Genomic DNA, 23,033 nt, shown 5'->3' on the forward strand with positions numbered 1-23,033 from the left:
TGGGAACCACAGCGGGGTTGGATCGAGGGTTGGACTTGATGATCTCGGAGGTCCCTTCCAACCCAGCTGATTCCATGATTCTGTGATTTTGGGGCTGATCCCACCGGGAGCGACATCAGCAGGACACGTGGGATCCAGGCCAGCTCCCATCACAGTCAGTGGGAAGATATCCCTGCAGCAGGAGCTCCTGGAGATCCTGCTTCCCTCCCTCTCCCTCCACTGGTGCCAGCTCCAGCTCGGGCTGATTTGTGTCTCTCACACGTGTGAGGCAGCTACTACATCGTGTTCCCACTCCCTTACAAGCCTCCCTATTTCTGGCCATAAAAGCCTCCCCCCTCAAGGGGAGGGGAGGGAATTTGGAGCCCTTGAGCTCCCACCTGGGAGACAGCTGTTCCCAGCTGCTGCTCTGGGCACTCCCAGGCTCCCTGAGATCCAAACCTCGGATGAATCCCCCACAAACCAGGAGCACCTCGTGCTCAGAGCAGTGCTTTTATACCTTTAGGGCAACTCCTAAAAACCCCACCTTGCCCCCAGGAAGGCCTGCAAGGACAGGGGCATAAACCCACTTTGCTCCCAGCAACAGCAATGACTGTCAAATCCAGGGAAAAGGGCTAATCCATGGCTGGCAGTGACACCTCCTCCACAGGAACATCTTCTACAGGCAGGGAAAGGGCTGCTGTGTGAGCCTGATGTGTTTGGAAGTGAGCCCCGGGCACATCCAGAGCAGAGACAACATTTTCCAGGCACCCAGAGCATCCAAGATCCTTGTTTGATCCAAACCAGGCTGCTGCAGGCCCTACACTACCTGTCACTGCAGGGATGTTCAGGCTCTCCCTCAGTTAATGCCGTGGCACAGGGTGAAAGCTGGCATTTCCAGAGCTCAGGACAGGAAAAAGGAACTCCTGGATCCTGGGGCTGGTGGCCACAGCATCCATGGGAGCCTTTATCAGTCTCTGTGCCTCGTTATTGCTCTTAAAAGACAGAGGAAAATAATTCCTTCCCACTCTCACAGGAGTGTTTGGAGGGTTTCATAAATAATAACAGTGGCAAAATGCTCAGGGAGTCAGGAGCTGTAGGTGTGCAAAGCAGAGTAGTCATTATTATTATTATTATTATTATTGTTATTGTTATTATTATTATTAAATCTGACTGAGTTCTATTAGAAATGGAGTGGAACCAGCATTTGCCTTGGTGAGGTGAGCTCTGCCCTGAGCTAAGCAGGGATATTTGGCCCAGACACAAGTCATTTCTCATTCAGCTCCTTCTTCCAGAACCATCAGCAGCCAGACAAGGTCACTGACAGCTGGCAACCCCACCAGCTTTCTCCAGGAATTAAAATAAACGTGTTCCTTTAAGGAGTTTGGGGATTTTAAGTTCCACATCCTCACTATCCACAAGATCCTGTATTTCTGGAGGTCTTAACTGAGCCAAGCACTGATTGTCAGTGGTCACTCTTTAGATTTTCAGATAGTTCTGAGTGATTCGTTTTTTATTAGTTACTAACCTCCCTAAATATCGATCTGAAAGCCTCTGTGCCCTGCAGCATCCGCTGCTCTTCCTCCTTTCTTCCAGAGAATAAGTACACTTTGCATGTCTGTCAATGGGAGCACCATGGCAACAGCTCCATGGTGACAATATCCATGACAACCAGATCCTGCGCTTGCCTGGCTCCCATTCCCAGGGATTTGCAGGGCTTTTTGCATTTGCTCATGGAAATGGCACGGGACTGGTTTAGGAGACAGTTCAGTGCAGCCAAAGGTCTCTGAGGGTGAGGAGCAGAGGATTCAGGATAGTGCTGGAGATGGGAATTCTAAGGAGTAATATGAAATTCCAGCTCAGCATCCCACCTCAGCTGGAAAGAGGATTTGAGAAGGGACAGAGGAGCTGCCCTGGATGAGAATTCCTTCCATTAATGCCAGGCATTCCTGAAACAAATCTCTCTAAAACATGGATGGAGCCTGGATGCTCCCGTTTCACACACATCCCACAGCTTAGGGGGGAATTTAAGGCACAAAACTGGGACTCATCCTGGGGAACTTCAAAAAGCAAATAAGCACAAAAGTCCCCTGAGCTCCGGGCTGGACTCCTGCTGGAAGAGTCAACCCAGAACTGGGAAGAGGGATGGTGAGGAGTAAAACCAACCAGAAGTCAGGAAGAATATGTGGAAAAAAGACTCCATTGACAGGAAACCTTCCCATCTCCAGCCCTGATGCTCTGTCAGCAGAGTGGCTCAGACCCAGCACTAATCCCTGCCATGCACACCAGTTACACCCAGAGCTAAAGAGTGTTAATTTAGGATTAAGTCACACCTGAGGCTTTAGGAGCTCCCTGGATGCTGGTCAGGATGCTCCTGCCATCTCTTTCTCCTTTGCTTCTTCCCTGTTCCCTCTCCCAACCAGCTCTTCACCCCAAGCACCCACACGTGGTCCAGGCACAGCCCTGTCACCTGCTCACTTAAAAATCAGGAGCCACCTCTTTCAAACTCAACCAGACTCTCCCATCACATTCCCACCAACCCCAATCCTTAACCCTTGCTCTTCCATGCCTTCATTCACCCTCTTCAGAACCTGGCTCTCCTCCTGGCTGGGGAGCACAAAAAAAAAACCCCTAAGGAACAGCCTGGATAGCTGAAAACTCTGCACACAACTGAGGAAAGTCAGATCCAATGTATTCCCGCTGGTGCCTGGGTTTAAGTTGGCTGAAGGGAGCTGCTTTCATGGCCTTGAGCCTGATGTGCACAAATTACTGACAGCACATGAACATCACTGTCCTCACTTGTCTCTCACTGTCCCTCTTTCCTTCCAGAGATGAAGCAGTTCAGCTGGTGTTGACTCCCCTGAGCCTCAGGGACTGTTGTTCCTTCATCAACAGCAGGATCAGGATAAACTGGATTAAAACTCAGTTGGGTTTTAAAGACCAGTAACTTCAGTGATGCTGAAATCCCATTTCAGAGCAGCAAGTTCACAGAACTACCAAATATCCCGAGTTGGAAGGAACCCACAAGGATCACTGAGTTCTCACAGTGGAAGCTCCATTTCTCTTTCTGTGGATCAGTGGGAAAACCCTGCATTTAACACCAGGAGGGTGAAGTCCTGTCTTTCTTGGAAGGGCTCCTGGTTTTACTGACAGCACTCTGGATCAGGAGACATCACAGAAAAATCCCCTTCATCAGCCCCTGTTGCTACCTGCTCTCACCTCTCCTCCTGAAGGTTCATTTGCTCCCTTCAGATTCTTGGGAAAGGCAGGCTGTTCCCATGTCCCCTCGTTATTTATCCCCTTTTATCCCTCCCTGTGCTCCCAGTCTGGCTGCAGTGGGGGAGGGAGCTCCCGCAGTCCCCGCTGGCTCTCACAAAGGGAAAGTCCGTGTTTATCTGCTCCTTTGGTATGTACATCGCTGCCCTGCTTCCAGCTCGGCCCAGAAGTCTCGCTGCAGCTGGAATGAACGCCTTGGAATACCGTATTCCCAGGGTGGGTCTGAGCAGGCTGGTGGCCGGGAGCAGGAGTCCCGGAGCCAGGGGCTGCATCCTCACCTCTGGCAACGCCTCAGCCGTGTCAGCAAAACTAACCCGTCGTTCCCCGCCTCGGCTTTCCCCGCCTGGGAAACGGAGCCGCTTCCAGGGAGCTGTGCTGTGACAGCTGGGACACCCTCGGAGCCCTTCGGGCGGGAGACGCCGCGAGGAGATTTACTCCCAATATTGCCAGAGATTTATTAACACACCCCCGGTGCTGACAAGCCAACAGCGCAAACGCTGCGCTCCGTGCAAACGCTGACCTAGATTTTGAGGAGTTCTGCTGGGATCTGGCACATGGGATGCTCTTGCTCGCCGGCTTTTGAGTCAGCAGCATCCACGTCAGCAGGGAGTGCACGGCTACCTCCGGAGCTGGCCCTTTGCTGCTGCCACTCAGCGTTTCACAGAGCAGAGCAAAGATTATTTTCGCTTCTTCCACCCCCCCCAAAACTGAAGGCAGAACATCTGCCAGGGGCAGAAGGAGGTTTGGAACAACCCCTTGGCACTTCAGCTTCGTTAGCACCGGGACAGGGCAGTGCTGCCTGTAAATGCCTGTGGTACAGGGTGAGCACAGGGGGGCACAGACCACACTTGTGATGCCAACAGTGACCTGGCTGTGAGGGAAAGGAATTCCCACAACACACCAGTTGAGTTTCCAGTGGAGAGGAGGAGGACAGAGCTCCTTCCCGCGCCCTGCAGGGAGCGGGTGTCACCTCACTTCTTGTACCCTGGGTGAGTGCAGGGACACTCACACATGACTAATCATCTTGCTTCATCAGGCTAAGGAGAGAGGTCCAGTTTTACTGGAAAACACTGGTTTTTTTCCTGATTTCTGTCTGTGTGAGGGATTGGCTCCTGGTGCTGGACTCTCATGGTGCTGGTCCTCACAGAGCTGCTCCTCCGCCCGTCCTGCCTGCAGGGCTCCCTTGGAGCATCCAGGCTTGTCCCAGCCCTTGCCTGGCTCTGGCAGGGCCACAACCACAAGGATCCTTGGCTGGGAGCCCTGACAGCACTCACAGCACCAGGAAACCTGCAGGAGAGACTTTTTGAGGAGAAGGTTTGCTCAGAGGCTCGAGGTCTCTTGGCAGGTCAGCAAAGGGCCAAGAGCCTCCTGCTCCACATGGGAAGGCCAAGGCAGGGAGGATGAACTGTCCCACGTGCTCACACTGCAAGGGCTGAGAGCAGCTGCTGCCAGGGCACTGCTTGGTGCTCTGAAAGCAAAACCCAGGGAGAAATCACCAAAACCCAGGGAGAAATCACCAAAGGGGTGTTACCACCACAGCCCCCACTGGCAAAGGCTCAGGGGGACAGTCCTGGAGCCAGCCCTGCCTTGCAGGGAGTGAGACACCAAATCCTCCAGCAGATACTGCCCTGAAAACCTTCCCCTCATCCCAAATCCGATGGGATCTCACACGTGTGCCCAGTGCTGGGCACGTGCTTCACCCAGCTCACTAAGCTGGAACAGGAACCAGAGTGAGGAAAGAAATGTCTTTGCAGAACCAGTTGCACGGGTACAGCCAGTAAATGAACCAGATCCAGAGATGTGCCCAGTCAGGAATAAACTCAGGAGTTAATGGCACACACTGCTGCCCTTAAACCCCTGGGTGCCAAGGCTGAGCTGGCACACACAGATGCCTCTTGCTAAACTGGGTATCAGAAGCCATCCTGGTTTGCTGTGGCCTCGCTCCACCTGCATCACTTGGCATTAAAGAGCTCACCAACAACCTGGAGTCCCACAAAAATGCCACCCACAAAGCCCCGGTGTTTTCACATCGTGGCTGAGCATCCCAGGCCAGCCTAAACAAACTGAGGAAAAGAGCTGTCACCCCCAGGCCCCTGCGGGTCAAACTGCAGGTTGTTCAATTCCTCCAAGTAAATAAAAATATTTTCGTTGCACTGTTATGGAAACGAAAGAAGGGTAAAGCCAGGCACGAGAAGGAGGAGGAGGTATTTTGGAGGTCTGCATGAGCATTGTCCAGATATCCTTGCCCATGGAACGCTGTGACTCCAGCAGACACTTCCAAACACAGGACACATCTAAAAATAAGAAGTATGAAATCCTTCTTATTTGCCCGTGGGCTTTTCTCTGGCACCATTAATTCTTTGATTCCTCCGTGCCCCACGTGATCACTTGTCAGCAGAAGCTGCAACTTGACAAAAAAAAAAAATCAAATATCACAAATTAATTATCAACTCCTAATTTGGCCAGCAAGTGAAAGCAGACAGGCTGGATCTGCTGGCACGGGGCACTGAGCACACATCCCCCACTCCTGCCACAAATATCATCCTCAACACTGAGCCAGAAGGGCAGGACATATGCAGAATCAGGGTGTAGTGGCTGTAGGTGGGTGATGAATTGCAGAATTGACTGTTAAATGTCTACATATTAAATGGAGGCATTAAATCACACCCTAAACCTGCACAAGTGAGGAATTAGACCCTCCAGCTGAAGGCTGCAGACCTTGCCACTGATCTACATCAAATTAGAGGACATCGGGAGGGATGAAATGGGTTTTTAATTCGAAAACAAATCTGTTTCATGCAAAATCCTGCAACCTCGCACCTTGCCAGTAACAGTGTGGGGTGGCAGGTAAAGTCAGGGCCCACAGCTCACGAGAATTCCACAGAAAAGTAGTTTTGGAAAGGAAAAAAAGCCCCATTGGCAGATGTTGTGTGGAGCAAAGGCTCCTGCCTCGAACCAGAAAGAGCTGGACTGCGGATCTTGTTTAGTCTATGATGGTTATTGCTGTGGAGAGAGCTTTGTTTTACTCCTAAATACTCCTTCTCCCACACACAGGCAGGACCACAGTGCACACGCAGAGTTTGGCAGCAGCGTTTGAAACCTCGAGCTGGAATGCAGAAGGGATTTCAGGGATCGATGGGAGCCAGGGAACAGGCAGGGGAAAGACACGTCGGCAAGAACAGGAGATGCTGCAAATCCAGGGGGGGCCAGGAAACCAGGCAGAGAGGGGGGGTCAGCAAAGGGAAGGGGAGGGAAGCGAGGGGAAAGTGCTTCTCTGTCTCTCCAGGGTCTGAGCTCACACAGAGCCCATGGGAAGCTGCTGGTTGGCACCAGCTGGGAATGCAGCCCCCGGCTCCGGTTCCGCAGCCTCGCAGCCCAGAGAGCTGTGCCACAAAGCTCTGCCAGGCCAGGCTTTGCTTCCTGTGCCACTCAGTGTTCCAGAACCCCCCATGCACCCCCCATGCACCTGGGCTGGCTCTGGACCCTCCTCTGAGGAGCCAAAGGGGAGAGAGAATGGTGAGAAAGCCCCCATTCAGCGAGGCAGGGCAGGGAAAACGCTCCCGCTGCCAGTGGCAGGTGTCCCTGTGGCACAGATAAATGTCCCCCCGGCTGGGAACACACATCCCACCCCCCCAATACACACACACTCCGGCTCTTGTTCCAATTATTCCCATTAGCTGCGGAACAGGAGCCCATTCTGGGGGCAGGGGATCATCTTGCACTGATTGCTGCTTGTCCCCTGCCTCGCCGGGGCATCGGGAGCTCCGGAGCCGCCGCTGGCCCCGCACGTGGAGCGCTGGCACACCCGGGGACAGGGACAATGCCCTGCCCTGTGGCCACAGCCACAGGAACTCCATTGTGCTCCCCAACACTGGGGCTGTGTTCCCCTCGGCCGGTTCTCCCGGCTCCGTGAGGATTCCCGACCCTCTGCCAAGGCTGAGCCTCGCCGGCCTTTTCACGCCGGGCTTTCGCTTCCCCGTTTCCCAGCACGGCGCTGGTGCCCGTCCAGCTCCGCTGGCAGGGGCCACATTCCCAGCTCCCCATCCTGCTGGAAGCCCTGACCCTACAGAACCCCCGGATTTCTCCCCTGTGACCCCCAAAAGGAGCCTGGTTTGCACGAGGAACATGGCCTTTGGCACTGCTTCCCGCAGCCTTTGGGAAGTGTTTTCCCGCTCACCCTGCAGGGTCATTGGGAAAATCCACCTCCCAGAGGGTTTTTTTTTTTAATTGCTCAAACCCCTCCCCTAAGTGGAGAAGTGCTGTGATGCAGGTAAAACAGGGGAATCCTAGGAATGCTGCTGGGATAAACATAATCATCCAAATCAGTGCCAAAATGCCACAGGAACTCATGGATTTGCAGTCTGGAAGCAGCAGGGACAGTCAGGACTGTCCAGTCATGCCTGCATCACCCAGAAACACCCCACTGGTCACTCCAAGACCTGATTCTACTTTGCCAATATCTGTTTCCAGACAGAAGGAATTCTTTTACCCCCGAGAGCAGCGACATCCAGAACTAAACTCCCTGGGAAGAGACACTGATGTCCTTTCCATGTGCACCCTGCCCTGCCTCACCCTTCAACATCATCTCTTCCTAACATGGAACCTAAACCTCCCCTGACACAGGGGTCTCTCTCCCAGCCACAGAAGGAGCTGTGTCCCATTATCTAAGGCAGAGAGAGCATCTACCACTTTCCCTGGATAATCCCTTAATTAGTGTGGCCTCCAAAATAATCCTATTGAACGGGGTTTACACGCAGCCCAGTTTAAAACAAGCCACAGACCCCAGGGAAATGGCCAGTCTGGCACTCCTGGGTGTCATTGTATTAGCTGATTAGTTCCCTTTTCTATCTGTTGTGCCCAACCCTCCCAATCTTTCCACAGCACTAATGGACCTTTTGGTTAATAAATCACAGCTTGCTGGGCTGAAAGGCCAGAAGATGTTTCCCAGATCCATTCCAAGCTGGCACCCAGGAACAGCTTGCAGGCAGCACCCTTTGCAAGGAAAATCATTCCCATGCCAGCAGCTCCATCCTCCCCGTGGAGGCTGAAGGAGCAGGATGGGGATTAAGACATCATTAGCTTGGCCTCTTGTAGGAGAGTGGGAAGAAATGTTGTTACTGATTCATGAAGACAGATAAGGAAACAATTGCTCTGCTTATCCTTCGTGGTTGGGAGTCAGGGATCTGTGTGTGCCCTAAAGCACTGGGAAATGAGCTCTCACCACATCCTGCATCCACACAGGAATCAGGGGTGCTGCAGGAATTACACCAGGGGGTCTGGTGCTTCAGGCAGTTAAAGAAAGCCCTGAGGAGCAAGAAGAGTGCTGCCTGAAATCAAACCCCTGGGGCTGCCAAAAATAAATAAATAAATAAATAAACCAACCTGTCCTTTGGGGCACAATAACAGTTATTCTTTCTCCTTTCTCTCTCTCAGTGCATGCACATAAATATGTGCACTGCCCTTTTAACTGCAAATACTGAGCAGCTCTGGGAGGACAATGTCTGGAGAGGTTTCCTCCCATTGCCAGAAGAAACAAATGTCTTGTGTGAGAGATGCTGGCTGGGGGGAGAGAGGGGGCTGGGTTTGGATTGGGCTCTGAATGTTTTTTCTCTCCCCTCTTCCCACTCCCTGTTTCTCCTCTGATTCACAAGGAAACCACAAAGCAAACTCAGGGCTGAATGAGACTTGGTTTTGTGAATGTTCTGGCTTTTTTTTTTTCCCTTTGGACATTCACTTCCTCCCCCTGCAGCCCAAATCTCCTCCTTTTTTCCAAGCAGCCCAACACAAACTCTGCAAACTTCCCCCAGTGTAAACACCACCAAAACCTGGCCTCCTATTTCATTTCCTCTGCAGAAGCCACTGGGAGTTTACAGTGATGGACAAAGGCAAATTTTAGTGCTCTCCTTTGGTCCAATCCTATTTAATTTCAACTCTTCCAACACCTTCATGTGAGGACAGACTTAGAGGAGCAAAAGCCCAGAGTTACTCAGAGCTTTGAGCTGTGCAGTCCAGGAGGTGAATCCCTCTGTCTCTGCAGGGACCTTCTCTGAGAGGCACCTCCCAAGGTGACCCTCCACCCTCAGCATCTCACCCTCACCCCGTCACCTCTGCAAAATCCAGCAGAACCAACTTAAATCACCTTTTATAACACATTTTATATACTTCAGCCTGTGTCTACTCCATAATGGGATTTAAGGGATTTTTTTTTTTTTTAAATTTCACAAGCCACCCACGTTATTTCCACGGGCCTTTAAAAATTCCAGCCTTGGATCATCAGCTCTAAAGTGAGATTAATCCCCTGCCTAACAAAGAACTGAGGGAAGAACTCTGTTAATGCTTATTTGCAAGGTCTGGATGATACAAGGATGGACTAATCCGAGTGGAAAGGCTGAAAAAAAATCCTCTGCAAAGCACTGGCTGGAATTGGTGTGTTTTAACCAAGGCTTCCTTTTCCTGGGAAACAGGTTCTCCTGCTCAGGGCTGAGTAGGAGGCATCACACATCAAAGGCTTTGCTTATGCAACCACGGGGGCCAAGAGCAACTTCAGCCTGGGATGGCACAGAATCCCTGGGGTGTCACATCCCTGGGGTGTCACATTCCCCCTGGGAATTTTCTGCCGGGGGGGGAAAAAGGTATTTTCTGGAGGAAAAAAAAGCATTTTCTGCAAGAATTCTTTGGCAGCACTGGTTTATCAGAGTGAAACATTTCATGAGGCAGGGGTGAGATGGGGAATATTCCGTTCTGGAAGGAGAAGATGGACCAAGATGTTGTGTTTCCATCACTCTGGGGCCGAGCTCTTTGAATTCTAAGTGTCACAGTAAGATCTGAGCCCAGCTGGAAATGGAACGACCGTTTTCAAGTGAAAAATTACTTTGGAATTTCAGGGAATCACAGAATCATTAAAATTGGAAAAGACTTTTGGAGATCATCAAGTCCAACACTAAACCATGTCCTCAAGTGCCACATCCACACGATTTCTGAACACTTCCAGGGATGGTGACTCCACCTGGGCAGCCTATTCCAATGCTTTTACAACCCTTTCCATGAAAAAAAAAAACACAACCCCTCTTCCCAATATCTAATCTAAACCTCTCCTGGCACAACTTGAGGCCGTTTCCTCCCCTTGTTTTCACATCCCAGGAGTTTCTCGGACCGATTTTTAAAGGCCAGACCGCTTCTGAAACAAAAATTGGGGGGGAAAAAAACCCCAGAAAACCCCACAGAAATTCCTGCAAAGCCGCACTCCCAGCTCGGAGAAAGCCCTGGGAATGCTGTGCAGAGGAACCTGTCACACCAAGGGGCTAATGAGGGATCTGTGTAACAGGAGCTGGCAAGCATAAGGAAGATTTCACACCCTTCCTGCCATGAATGGGAAGAACCATTCACTCAGGAGTCCTCAATCATTCCCTTTGTGTCCAGGGCTATTAATATCTTTACATGACTAGCCGAGCCACGGGCTAAGCTTTTGTGTCTTGGCTACTAATTAATGGTTGCAAAACACACACAGAGGTCACACCCATCAGGAAAGAAAGGGCTGGTGTGGGGTTACTCGCAGCAGTAAATGCAGATTCTCCAGCTGGACTGAAAACATGTGTTTGATACATAGAATGTCACAGAAAGACTGTCACACCTCCAGGGAGTTTAAGGAGATAAGGTAGCTAAAGAGTGAGAGAAACAGAGCCACGGGAGAGGGAATGTTACCCAAGGAAATCAAAAGGAGAATAGAATTTATCCACCTGATCCCTCGGCCTGTGCTTAAAATCATAGGATCACAGAAGGTTTGGGCTGGAAAGGATCTTAAGCTCATCTCATTCCATGGGCAGGGACACCTCCCACTAGCCCAGGTTGCTCCAAGCCCCATCCAGCCTGGCCTTGGACACTTCCAGGGATGGGAAGTCACACTTCATGCCATTTCTATCAGCCATCAGTGAACACCTCTGCCCACTGGAATGGAGATCCAGCTGCCTTTGACTTAATTAAGGAAGGCCTTGGGAAGCAGGAGCACTGCCCACTGGAGTGCTTTGTTCCAAAGGGCCCTTTCTTCCCCACATCTCTGTCCTGATGATCCCAGAAGATCAACACTGGGAATATTTCACCTCGTGCCAAGAGGTGACTGTGCACTGAGTTAAACAAACCCATGCCAGCGTTCAGCTGGCACGAGCTGCTGGCAAGATTGTTCCTACAAGCTGGATAATCCACCTGCAGTGCCACTGTTCTGGCCATCCAACAGGGATCCGTGGGATAACCACGTGCCAGGCCAAGGATGGTGTCCAGGCACAGCCACCTGCCACACTTTGGGGTTCACTTACTGGTAAGTGGTGGCAAGAGAAGAGTTTGTGGCTCCAACAGAAGTCAGGGTGTGTTTAGAGACCCCAAGCCATGGACTGCTCATGGAGGAGTCTCTGAACACCCCTGTTTTCCAGCCTCCTGCACAGCCAACATCCTCTCCCTGCACAGGGAGGAGGAGAAGGCAGAGCCCTGAATGAGATGTCCTGGAAAGAAACGGGCCAAGGAGACAAGAGTTCATGTGGGGAGGAGTTGCCTGGGTTTGATTTGAGGCTGAGTCAAGGCCAAGCCACGGCCCTGGATTCTCCATCACTGAGATCACACAAGACTTGGGAAAACAACTGGCCAAAACTCCTCAACTGGTGACTGTGACACACCAAACAACCCCAGAGGCACCAAACTCAGCCTTTCCCCACCCAGCACTGAGGGGCTTTGACCTGTTTGCAGCCAGAACCACCTCAGGGGCCGACAAAGGAATGATCCAACAGCACTCCAGGACCTGGATGGGCAGGGAAAACACCTTCTGTGTTATCTCCACATTTCCAAGGCTCCCTGGGCAGGGACAAGTTCATCCCTCAGAGCTGCCAAACCTCACCCTTTGCTCATTTTGGGGAGGATTTCTGGGCTTTCAGGGGATCTAAAATAAAGATCACCTGGAATAAGAAATAGGTGGATGCTCTTTGTGTGTGACAGCACCCAAATTTGTGCCACAGCTGAACAGGAATAGTGGCTGTGGTGGTTGCTGGAGCTCAGTGTGCCCTCAGCACTCCACCAGGCAGGCAGATCCTTCAGCTCTGACCCTTCCCAAAGCTGTGCTACCAGCCTGAAAACACCCCCAAAACCCCAGACCTGCTGCTGAGCTCCGGTTCCCTTTTCTGCTCAGAAGTGACAAAGCAGAAAGCAGCTCCTGCCTCACATTCCTCCGAGCCCACAGGAAACCATAAATCAGGGGGAAAACACAACACACGGGGAGAACTTGCAAAAGGCCAAACCCCAGGATGGGCCCAGGGGCTGGGGAAAGGGAAATAGGGAACCAGCAAAACCAGCCACAAAGTGGGCACCAAACCCACACCTCCACCTCGGCTGGGACGGGTCCTGCTCCCAAAAATACAGGAGAACTGAGGGGGAGGGCAACTAAAAGTCTTCCCCTCTTCCAAGGGAGTACATATAGACACATATAGGTCTATATTCTGCATTTCCTTCCACCACCTCATTGTCTATTCTGTAAAATAATAATAATAATAATAATAATAATAATAATAATAATAATAATAATAATAATAATAATAATAATAATAATAATAATAATTTAAAACCTTTTAGGAGGAGAGGGTTGAGCCTCTCCAAATGCCACCTGGGCAGAGGGCTCAGCTGGCTTTCAGGGGCACCAAGTGACCCTGCCAGGGGACAGGCCACCAGCAGGAGGGGGTGGGAGGAAGAGCTGAGATGAGTCTGTGTTTGGAGGGGAGGGAGTGAGTCTGTGACCTGCTTGCTTTGGGCCTTGAAGGCTTTTGGAGGGTCCCAAAGGGATCCTGCCTGGCCACGGGAGCACATCGACCTCTGAGGAACCAAACTTGTTTCCTGGCACTCCTGGGAGCTTGGAGGACACAGAGAAGGGGGGGTTTGGCTCAGTTTTTCTTTGCAGAGCCTCTCAGAGCTCAGAACCCTCAGTGTGACCACCCATGGGAGTGAATCCCCTGGCACATCCCTGTTTTTGGGACAGGACCTGCTCCATGTGCCCCCACCAACCCCGAGGGAGATGCTTGAGGCTGAAGCTCTTTGTGTCTGAATGCAGCAAAGGACCTGCTTGTTTAGAGGTGACTTGTTCTGGTCAAAATGCCTGAGATTTGCTCTGGCCCAGATAAATCTATTTATAGCAAGTGTTATGCTAATTCCACACAGGGATCTGATCCTGCCTGCAGCATTAATTCCTCCTGCTACCTGTCCTTTTTAACCCCTTCTGGGCACCAGCAGCCTTTCCATCCTCAGATCACCAGTTCCAACAACAAGCTAGATGGGGTTTTTTTTCCCCCCTTTCTTCCATTTCCAAAAAACCCCACAGGGCTCCCTTTCCCGCATCTCCTCCCTGTGGAATTTGCTGCTTCAATCTGTGTTTGGAACAAGTGGGAGAAACCTCAGTAAAAACAGGTCATGGAAGCAATTTTAAAGCCACTCACATTAAAGTCACTTAAAAAAAAAAAAAATTGAATTGCTTTTATTACCTTACCTGAGGTTCATGTCAGGTTTTGTAAAGACTAATTCACTTGTGAACTAAGGAGTGTGGAGGGGATTGAACTCATCACTGAAATGAGTCTTTGGGATAAACTGGACCAATTGCTTAATGGAGAAATGGTAATAGAAGAGCTGTTTTTAGTGGCTGGAGTCTCCTGGTTTTGCTCCAGGATAATGGAATAAGCTCTATTTCTAATCTTGACTAAAATCTCTCTACAGATGGCTGTAAGCATGAGATGCAGATGTGGAAGGCTGTGCCAGTGCTTTTTTTTTGATCCTGGGAGTTTTCTGCAGGAGAAAAATGAGGTAGAGCAGCAGAAGCTTGGACCATGTTAGTGACACTGAAATCATCTCCCTCCTCTTCACTGTTTTATTCTCATTTGTGTTTTGGTTTTTTTTTTTCCCAAAGGCTCAGTGAAAAATCACTTCTCCCTTCTCAGTGATTGCTCAAAAACTTGAACTTGTCATCAAATCCATCAGCTCCAGCTCCTTCCCTGCTGCAGAACAAGTAGCCACCAGACTCAACTCCTCACCCTTTATATAAAAAGTCCCACTGGGCAGCAGTTGGGGATTCCTGGCCTGTCCTGCTGCAAGGAGGGGTTTTTGGGTCACCACTTTGCCAAGAGCACAACAAACAATTCAAACAGGGAAGTGCATAAAAACTTGAAAAAGTGACTGCCCAAATCTCTTTTACACTGGGCCACAAACACAGATGTTTCCTGCTCTTTGGTGTTTTATTTTCCCCCCATTTTTCGTGGGGGCTGCAACCCCTAAAGCCACGATGTTTCCTCAGAGGTGAAGACACCCTGTGCCTAAACTCAGCTCTGCCCTTGGTGACAGTGCTCACAACATTCTGCACAGCTCCACAACCCCCCAGGTCTTTGTCTGGAACCTGCTAAATGTCAGTTTACAGCTCCCACCCCTTCTCCTGAGAGGCTGGAGGTGTATGTTTAGACAAGGCTTTGAAGCAAGATGAGTAAGACTTGGTAGTTTGGTTGCTTGGCGTGTTCCATTGACTTCAAATCTGTACATTAATATTCAGCAAGAACTGGCACTGCCTTCAGGAGGACACAGAATTGCAGATATGGCTTTTATGCACTCTGCTGTACATACAAATACAGGATTTTCCACTATTGCTCCTCGTTTATGTTCAAATTATAGAAAGGCCTATTGGAATTTATGAAAGGATTTGAGTTTCCCCGAGTACTTTGAATCCTCCATCACTATTTTCTGAGAGCCAGGCAGCTCCTGCAGCATCAAGGAGCTACTTGGACCAATGCTTTGAGAAAGGGCATTGGATTAGATGACCTCCAGAGGTCTCTTCCAACTTAAATTACTCTAGGATTTAATGGCTTAAAGATGAAATCCTTCCTTAGCTCTTCTAATGCACTCCTTATGTAATGTATCTCATGATAACAGGTTTTCCTTTTACAACTCCCAGCCAAATGTTCGAGGAGACCAGAGCAACTTGAGCATCTGGACGTCTCATGTCCAGCCCTGGCTGATCACTAGAGGAGAGAAAAAGGGCTGTGCACGAGGCAGTTTGCTTTTCATCACCCATCCTTGCAGTCTGGAGGGGGAAATTCGGACAGAAGTCGCAGCAAACTATTTCCTACTCGTGCCCAGGGCACTTGAGCAGCTTCCCAAATCCTGGGAGGAGAGGGAAGCAGCCCAGCAATGTCCTAGCACTGTTCCTTTTCCATTGCTGATGCTTCAGGGTGAGGGGAACCCCGTTAGAAAAGGGATTTGCTGGGGCCAGGGGGGTCAGGAAGCAGCACTGAAGGGGTTTGGTTCCCTTTGGTGGTTTAGATCAGCAGATGTCTGTGCAAACTGTGGTCAAACCACTCAGGACCACGGAGCCCTCGGGGGTTCTGGCAGTAAATCAGAGAGCTGACTGTGAGAAGGCACCATCCTGAGGGGGTTCTCCACTTGCCAGAGCAGTCAGGACCACCCATTTCTTGTTCAGCACTATTCTCAGGCCTTTCAGCTCACTAAAAGCCATTTCTCAGCCAAGCTGCTGAGCTGAGCAGCTCAAAGTGATGGATTCTCCACATGGACCATTTCACCACGTGTGCTAATGCTGATGGATCAGCAGGGACCTGACAAAGACCATCTGGTGGCCACCACACAGCACCTTCCACCTTCAGCTCAGCAGAGCATTGCCCCTTTTCTGCTGAGAGCCACTAATTCCCCTGGTCATCAGACTCTGCCTTCCTTCCTGCTCCCAACATTCATTTTGCAGGGGGATGACACAGCTGCAAGACTGGAGCTCTGGTTCAATGGGCAGGAGAGATTTTAGCACCACATCTCTAATAGGCTTTGAGAAAAGCCCAGGAGGAGATCCAGGTCTGAAAGAAGGTGGACACTGCCCTCCTGCAGTTCAGAGACCCCCCCCAGGCCTCTCTGGGCAGTTCAGCTCCTGGAATGTCACTGAAAGGATGCAGGAGAGGGTCTGGGTTCTGGAGAAGGAAATATCATCCAGAGATTCATGGTGAGCAAAGGAGGTGGGGCAGCAAACACCTCCCCACACCCCCCAGTCCAGAAGGTGCCTCCTGAGCCCAACCTGACCAGTTCCACCAACTGGAAAAACCCTGGCACAGGTTGCCCAGACAAGCTGTGGCTGCCCCATCCCTGGAAACACTCAAGGCCAGGTTGGACAGGACTCTGAGCCACCTGCCCTAGTTCCAGATGTCCCTGCCCACGGCAGAGGATGGGATTAGATGGCCTTCAGGGGTGCCTTCCAACCCAAACCATTCCATCATTCCACGGGGACACAAGCCCAGAAGCAGGCACCAACCACCAAATATTCTCCACCCTCACAACTCCATCAATCAATTTGCCCTTTCCCAGGAGTGACACTTTTCCCTGCACACTTTGATCCATCTTGCTGAGCAACCTCAGAGCAGAGCTGGCCTGTCTGCTCTTTTCCCTGCTCTTTTCCCTGCTCTTTTCCCTGCTCTTTTCCCTGGGCTGCAAGGACTCAGCCTTTGCAGTGGAAACTGCACACACAGGAATATCCTTTCCCTGAGCTGAAGGAAGACTCCTGATGTGGCACGAGGAGGCTCCTTAGATGACATCTGTTTGCTTTTTTCTTTTATCTTTTTTTCTTTCTTTTTTTTTTAAAGAGCAAAATGGATTTATCAGAAAAAGCTCCTATCAAACGGTTCCACCTTCTCCCCGAGTGACCCTCGGAGACATCCGTTTACCAACAGGGCTGGAGGGGATCCAGGAGGCTTTGTTGAGACTTCCCCTCGTGCACAGCTGAGCCCGAGCCACCCTCCCCCAGCAGGGATCTCTTTCAGCGCTAAATGCTCCTTGTTTCTTTTTTTTCTCCTCTCTCTCTCCCTCCCCTGGGCCTTTGGCTCCGAGTTGCAGCTCCCCAACCTCTGGGCTCCCTTTGTCTCTGCCTGAAAGGCTTTTCCTGTGTCGTGTCCTGCCAAAGGCAGCGAAGGTCCTGCCCTCCCTGGCAGCAGAAGTGCTGCTGGCCTGGGGGCAAAAAGGGAGGGTCCTGCCCCTTCCTGTGCCACTTGCACCCTCCCAGAGGTGCCAAATATTTTTTGCCGTGTCCCAGTGCCATGAAACAACTGGATTTTTTTTTTTCCCACCAGCAGCACAACCCTTTCCTACAGGGATGAGAGTTTCTGGCTGGTGCTGCATGGAAGCTTGCTGGGGGAATATCAATCAGCGTCCTAGACACCAAGCATCCCTTGCTTTTATTTATTCCTCTCAAGGGCTGGGTATGGTCCTGTTTTTCTAGCTCTGGCTTCCCCCCTGACACCTCTCCAGAGGGAACAGAACTGTTGTGATGTGGCTGGGATTGGGGGATTAATTCTCATCTGAAAAATCAGTGTCCCAGTCATCAAGCTCTGGGAAAGGACACTTTTTGAGTGCAGCTAGAAGGATTTCCACCAGTTACACATTGCTCTCTGTGGCCATGGGAGGGACTGTCACATCCCTCTGAGCTCCTGAATCATCCCTGTGGGACCAACACCACTGTCCTGCTGCATTCCCAGGGCTGTCCTGGAGCCTGCCCTGGAGATGGGTTGGTCAGGCTCATCCACAAGGAGCAAATTCCCAAGCTCACACAAAAGTCAAAATGTTGAGGGCCGAGGGAGTAACTGGGACCACTGGGATAAAATTAATCCACCCTCTGTGCTGAGGGAGGCAGCCCAGGCACAGAACAGAGCTGGCCTTGTAGCAACAGGGGCTGGGCAGGGAAAAAGAACTCAGGCACAAAGTGCAGGGTCAGAACAACAGGGCTGAGCCCTGCAGGACTCACAGATACTCCTCCTCTGTGCTGAAGGTTCAGCTAAAAACCTCCCCTTCTTGATTTCTCGGGTCTCACACCCCTCAGCTCCACCCACACAGCTCAGAACCGCAGGTGGAAGAAAAGATCTGAACTGGGACTGACTGGGGGGAACTCGAGCCAAGAGGAAAGTCCACGACAGCATCCCGACCTCTGAGAGCAGCCTCTTCCCATCCCACCAGCACATGGATCAGCCTGGAGCTTTCCAGAGCCTCAGCCCTGTTTACCAGTTTGGCATTTTCTGCCTGATCTCTGAAATCAGATGAGTCAGTGGCACATCGAGAGTTGTGTTATTCCCAACTCCTAAACTCAATCTGGCAGGGCTGGGTTTGTCCCACTCTTGGAACACTGAAGGCTGGAGTCTTTCTACAAATGTCACTCTGCTGCCTTCTCGTCCTCCAGCCTTCAGGTGGGCAGCAGCTGAAGTGCCAGCCTCCAGACAGTGCCAGCCTCCAGACAGTGCCAGCTGGGAATCTGGGAAGTGTGGGGAAAGGGAAGAGAGGGAAAAAAAAAAAAAAGGGAAGGTTTGGGAAGGGAAAGGAAGGTTTGGGAAGGTTAGGGAAGGTGGGGTGGGAAGGGAAGGTCTGGGAAGGTTAGAGGAGGTTAGGGGAGGGGGGAAAGAGAAAGGGAAAGGGAAAGGGGAAGGGAAGGGAAGCTCTATCAGTGCTCTCACAGGGTCTGTTTCCTCCATCCTGGGGCGAGGTCATGGAGCAGGGACAAATCCACGCTTCCTGCCCCAAACTGGGTTTCTCAGAGAACAAAGGGGTGATATTCTGCAGAGGGGCTGAGCTGTAGGAACCACCATTGTTTCCCCGAGCCAGGACAGAGCAGGAACAATGGACAGGCTTTAACAGCTGCCCCTCACAACAGTCCTGGAGATTTCTGCACTGCCCCAACGCTGCCAGGGTGGCAGGACCCCGGTGGTGCTTCAACAAAGCCTGGCACACCTGCCTGGATGCTGAGAAAGCACCACAAGCTCTCTGTGTCTCTCTCTGTACATGCAGGACATACAGCTACATTTTACTGCCATCAGATATCCTTTCACCTCATCCCAGGCAGAGGTATCCAAGCCTTGGAATCACCCAGGAATTCACACACACGCTGTTTCCATCCGTGGCAGCGTTTCACAGAGAGAATGGAAATATTTCAGCCCTGCTGTAGCGTGATGGAGCAGGCTGGGTGTGCAGAGCAGGGATTATCTCACTCCCTGATATTATATAATCTGTTTAGACGGTGCCACTTGATGCTTATTTAAGGAATGAATGAGCCCTTCGCTCTGGGATGTGCCACCCGTGAGCTGTGACATCATCCCTCTAATCCACTGGAATGACTCCACTGCTTTGCTTCCCAGCCATTCCCATTTCTGGGTGATTGCACTCAGGGATGTGTGAGCGTGCACATGTGGGAGGGTTATTCCACAGCAATATCACACAATTCCACAATAATTCAGGTGGGAAAAGACCTCTGAGACTGTCGAGGCCACCGTGTGCCCCATCCCCACCTCATCCCCCAGCCCAGAGCACTCAGTGCCATGTCCAGCCCTTCCTTGGACACCTCCAGGGGTGGGGACTCCAAACCTCCCTGGGCAGCCCCTGCCAAGGCCTGACCACCCTTTCCATGAAGAAATTCCTCCTGATGTCCAACCTGGACCTCCCCTGGCACAGCTGGAGGCCGTTCCCTCTCCTCCTGTCCCTTGTTCCCTGGGAGCAGAGCCCGACCCCTCCCTGGCTCCAACCTCTTTTCAGAGAGTTGCAGAGAGCAGGAAAGTCCCCCCAACTCTCCTTTTGTTAACTGCATCAGAATGTTCTCCACCTCCCTCAAGAAGGGCCCTGGCACGTAGGAAAAGTGAATTTCTGCAGATAAGGTGAAGCAAGACAAGAACCTGACGTGTGTGTGGCTCTGTGAACGCCCCACACTGCATTTGTTTGGTTAACCTCACATTCAGAGGGTTGGTATGGGCTGTTGAGAGCACACCTACAACCTTTCCATCCTTTTTTTTTTTTCCTGGTCCTTCCTTCCTGCAAACCAAGCCTCTGAACTGAATTCCCTCCCTTAGGCCAGAGGAGACAGCAATGTGCAAAACCAGAACGAGCTGTGCATGCACTGCTTGAACCCAAACCCTGTCCAGGCAGCACCCAGCGAGGCAAAAGCATGGAACCCTCTGCCAAGAGGTTGTGGAGAGACAATTATCCTGCCTGGTTGGCTCCTTTTGGGAGCAGTGGCTTGGAGGAGTGATCAGCTCCTGCAGCAACATGTGTGGTTTGACCTGGGGAGGGGGTTCTGTCCCCCCTGCTCTGGTAAAGAGGGGCAAAGCCAGTTCCTCAGCACCCAGCAAGCGCAGGAGGAAACACAGGAGGCTCCTCAGAGTCTCCAGGACACCCCGTCCCCTTTGCTCATCTGTTGCAATCGAGGCAGAAATGCTCTTCCCTCCCTCCCAGCAGCTCCCCCAGCAGCAGGCAGAGCATTGCCCAGGATGTTTTCCCTTGCTGGTGCCCAGCCAGCCCCAGAGGGTGCTGTGCCTGCTGCTGAGGGCCAGCCTGGCTGCAGCTGGGCATGGATGCAGTGGAGCCGCAGGAAATCAGCCTCCACCCTCCCCGCAGTGCACGGGAATAACTGGTCGTTATCCCAGTCGTGCTGCCCCATCCTGTGGGGTCCTACAGAGAGGGAGGCTGCCAGATACCTTCTAGTGCTGTGTGCTGGGGAGTAGAGACAGGATTCACCTCCAATTCACCTCCAGTTCACCTCAAATTCACCTCAAATTCACCTTCAGTTTACCTCAAATTCACCTCCAATTCACTTCCAGTTCACCTCAAATTCACCTCCAGTTCACCTCCAGTTCACCTCTGTGCAGCCTGGAAGAAGCCCCCCTCTGCCAGGGGCTGCACCTCAGCCACCCCTGTGGCCTGGGACTAAGGCAGACAGGTCCCCAGTTCTCTATCCAGGGAATTCCACAGCTCCAATTCCTCATCTTGCCCACTCTGAGATCCTAAAGCAAACTCTGCAGCTCCTCAGAGAAGGTAAGGCAGCAACCACAAAGCTGCTGGCAGGTAAAAAAAAAAAATCTCAGCTTTCCACACTGGCCGTGTTGCTGCTTCCCCTCTCCCTCCCTGTCTGGAATTGCTGGGCAAAGAGGGAACAAATCCTGCTCCTGGTTCCCCTTCCTTTCCCCATGGGGAACGCTCAGCATGGCATCACGTCAGCACAGAGCCAAACCTGCTTTCTTTTTGTCTCACTTCCTTTCCTCCACCCTCATTTCTGAAGCTTTACATTAGAGAGGAGCCACGTTAGCTCTGGGGAGAGCTGACAATCCATGCGTGGAACAAACCCTCGGGAAACAGCAGCCAGGAGCGCCTGGAAATGTCTGAAACCAGAACACAGCCCCGAGAACAGAGGAGAACTGCAAGCAAACAAGCAAGGAAGCACTTGGCTCCAGGGGAACATTCTGTCCCGTCCTCAAAATTCAACCAGACTTGGACTGCAGGTCTGTTCTAAGGGCTCTTCTCTTTATCCCAGATAACCAAACTCACACAGAGAGCACCAGCCTGGGTTGTCGTTTTTTTTTTTTAAGCAAAGCCAGTGCTTAGGAAGCCAGAAAAACTCATGGTTGCACTGGCCTTCCTGCTGAAAAAAAAATTCATACCGTGGCTGAAATTTCATAGTGTTATGAAACCAGGTTTTAAAGGGGCCATCGCCCTCTCAGAAAAGTTTGGGATTCCAAACTTCCTGGGCTTGCTTTTCACTCCTCCCTCCTGCCCCTGCTCTTCCACTGCCCCTTGAGAACAGCAGCTGAGGACGTTTGGAGTGGGGTTTGCAGTTCCAGGTTGATTTTAGGTGCAGGAATGAGCTGATTTCCTGAGGGAAAGCAGCGGTGGGGAAAAGGGCCCTGAGCAGGGGCCAGGGCTGTGAGCTCGCCCTGACAGCCCGGGTGAGACAGCCCAGAGACAGCTGCAGCCAGCCCCAGAGTCACTCCTGCAGCTCTGGTTACAGGTCCCAGCCTTCCTGCTGCTCCCATCTCCAAATAATCCAGCGCACACCCACTTTCCACCCTGAGCTCTGCTGTCCCCCTGACACCGACCTGGGAGCCTCCAGCCTCCTGCCAGCCTCAAACAGGGACTCTCAGCTCGCTGTACCTGTGCAGCAACCCCGGGATATGTGCCCCAGAAACCAGAAAACGCTGGTTTTAGCTGCAGAAAAAGGGACTTGCAGGATCCCCCCGGCGCGTGTTTAACCAACTCCGGAGCCGTAATGGAATTTCCAGCGCCCTGATCCGTGCATTAGCTGATGAGACAGTGCTTTATTCCTCATCCAGTGATTACAGGTCACAGCTGAACCACCCTACTGACGGTGCAAAACTTTGCCAAAGCACCCAGATTAACAGGGGCTGCGTCACTGAAAACCCCGAGGACGCGCCACGAGCTCCCGGCAGGGGCCAGATGGAGGAAGCTGCCAGACACAGCCCCAGCTCCTCCAGGCCAAGGATTCTCCTGCATCCCTTCTCCCTGAGCAGCCTGGATGATGCTGTTGAGGCCAAAAAAAAAAAAAAGCCCCAGCCTGACTGCAGGAGTCTGAGCTGCCTTCAAAAAAAAAAAAAAAAAAAGCCCCAGCCTGACTGCAGGAGTCTGAGCTGCCTTCCTGTCTCCGGGAGGCTCAGCGGGATGAAGGTAAACAGATGGCTCCTCTCACTCGGGCTGGGAAGGTCCCTCTGCCCTCCTTTCCAGCCCTCCTCTGGAATGCCAGACCCTCCTACCTAAAGGAACCACCGGGAATGAACGATGAATCCATCAGTGCTGATGGCACCACGTTATGAAGGTGCTTTGTCATCACAGACATTAATTATTTCACAGGCTCTTGACTCAGATCCACGGCGTGACCCGTCCCTACCTCAGCTGAGGGAAATGAAACAAAAGAGCTGCTGGAATGAGTGAATAAAAGGGATTTTCATCAGTTACACAACCCC

General features: G+C 51.7%; 1 protein-coding gene and 1 long non-coding RNA gene across 5 annotated transcripts in view; one reads left to right on the top strand and one right to left on the bottom strand.

Annotated features, from left to right (window-relative positions):
- ACAP3 (ArfGAP with coiled-coil, ankyrin repeat and PH domains 3) overlaps nucleotides 1-23,033 on the bottom strand; it is an 80,643-nt gene that overhangs the window by 50,509 nt on the left and 7,101 nt on the right. The window lies entirely within an intron of this gene.
- On the top strand, nucleotides 19,425-21,559 carry LOC108502663. Its single transcript, XR_001876554.1, has 3 exons — nucleotides 19,425-19,526; nucleotides 20,928-21,123; nucleotides 21,338-21,559. It is a non-coding gene; the product is annotated as an uncharacterized LOC108502663 (long non-coding RNA).

This window comes from Lepidothrix coronata, unplaced genomic scaffold (assembly GCF_001604755.1).
Source record: "Lepidothrix coronata isolate B3197 unplaced genomic scaffold, Lepidothrix_coronata-1.0 Scaffold122, whole genome shotgun sequence".
In the NCBI taxonomy this organism is placed as follows: domain Eukaryota; kingdom Metazoa; phylum Chordata; class Aves; order Passeriformes; family Pipridae; genus Lepidothrix; species Lepidothrix coronata.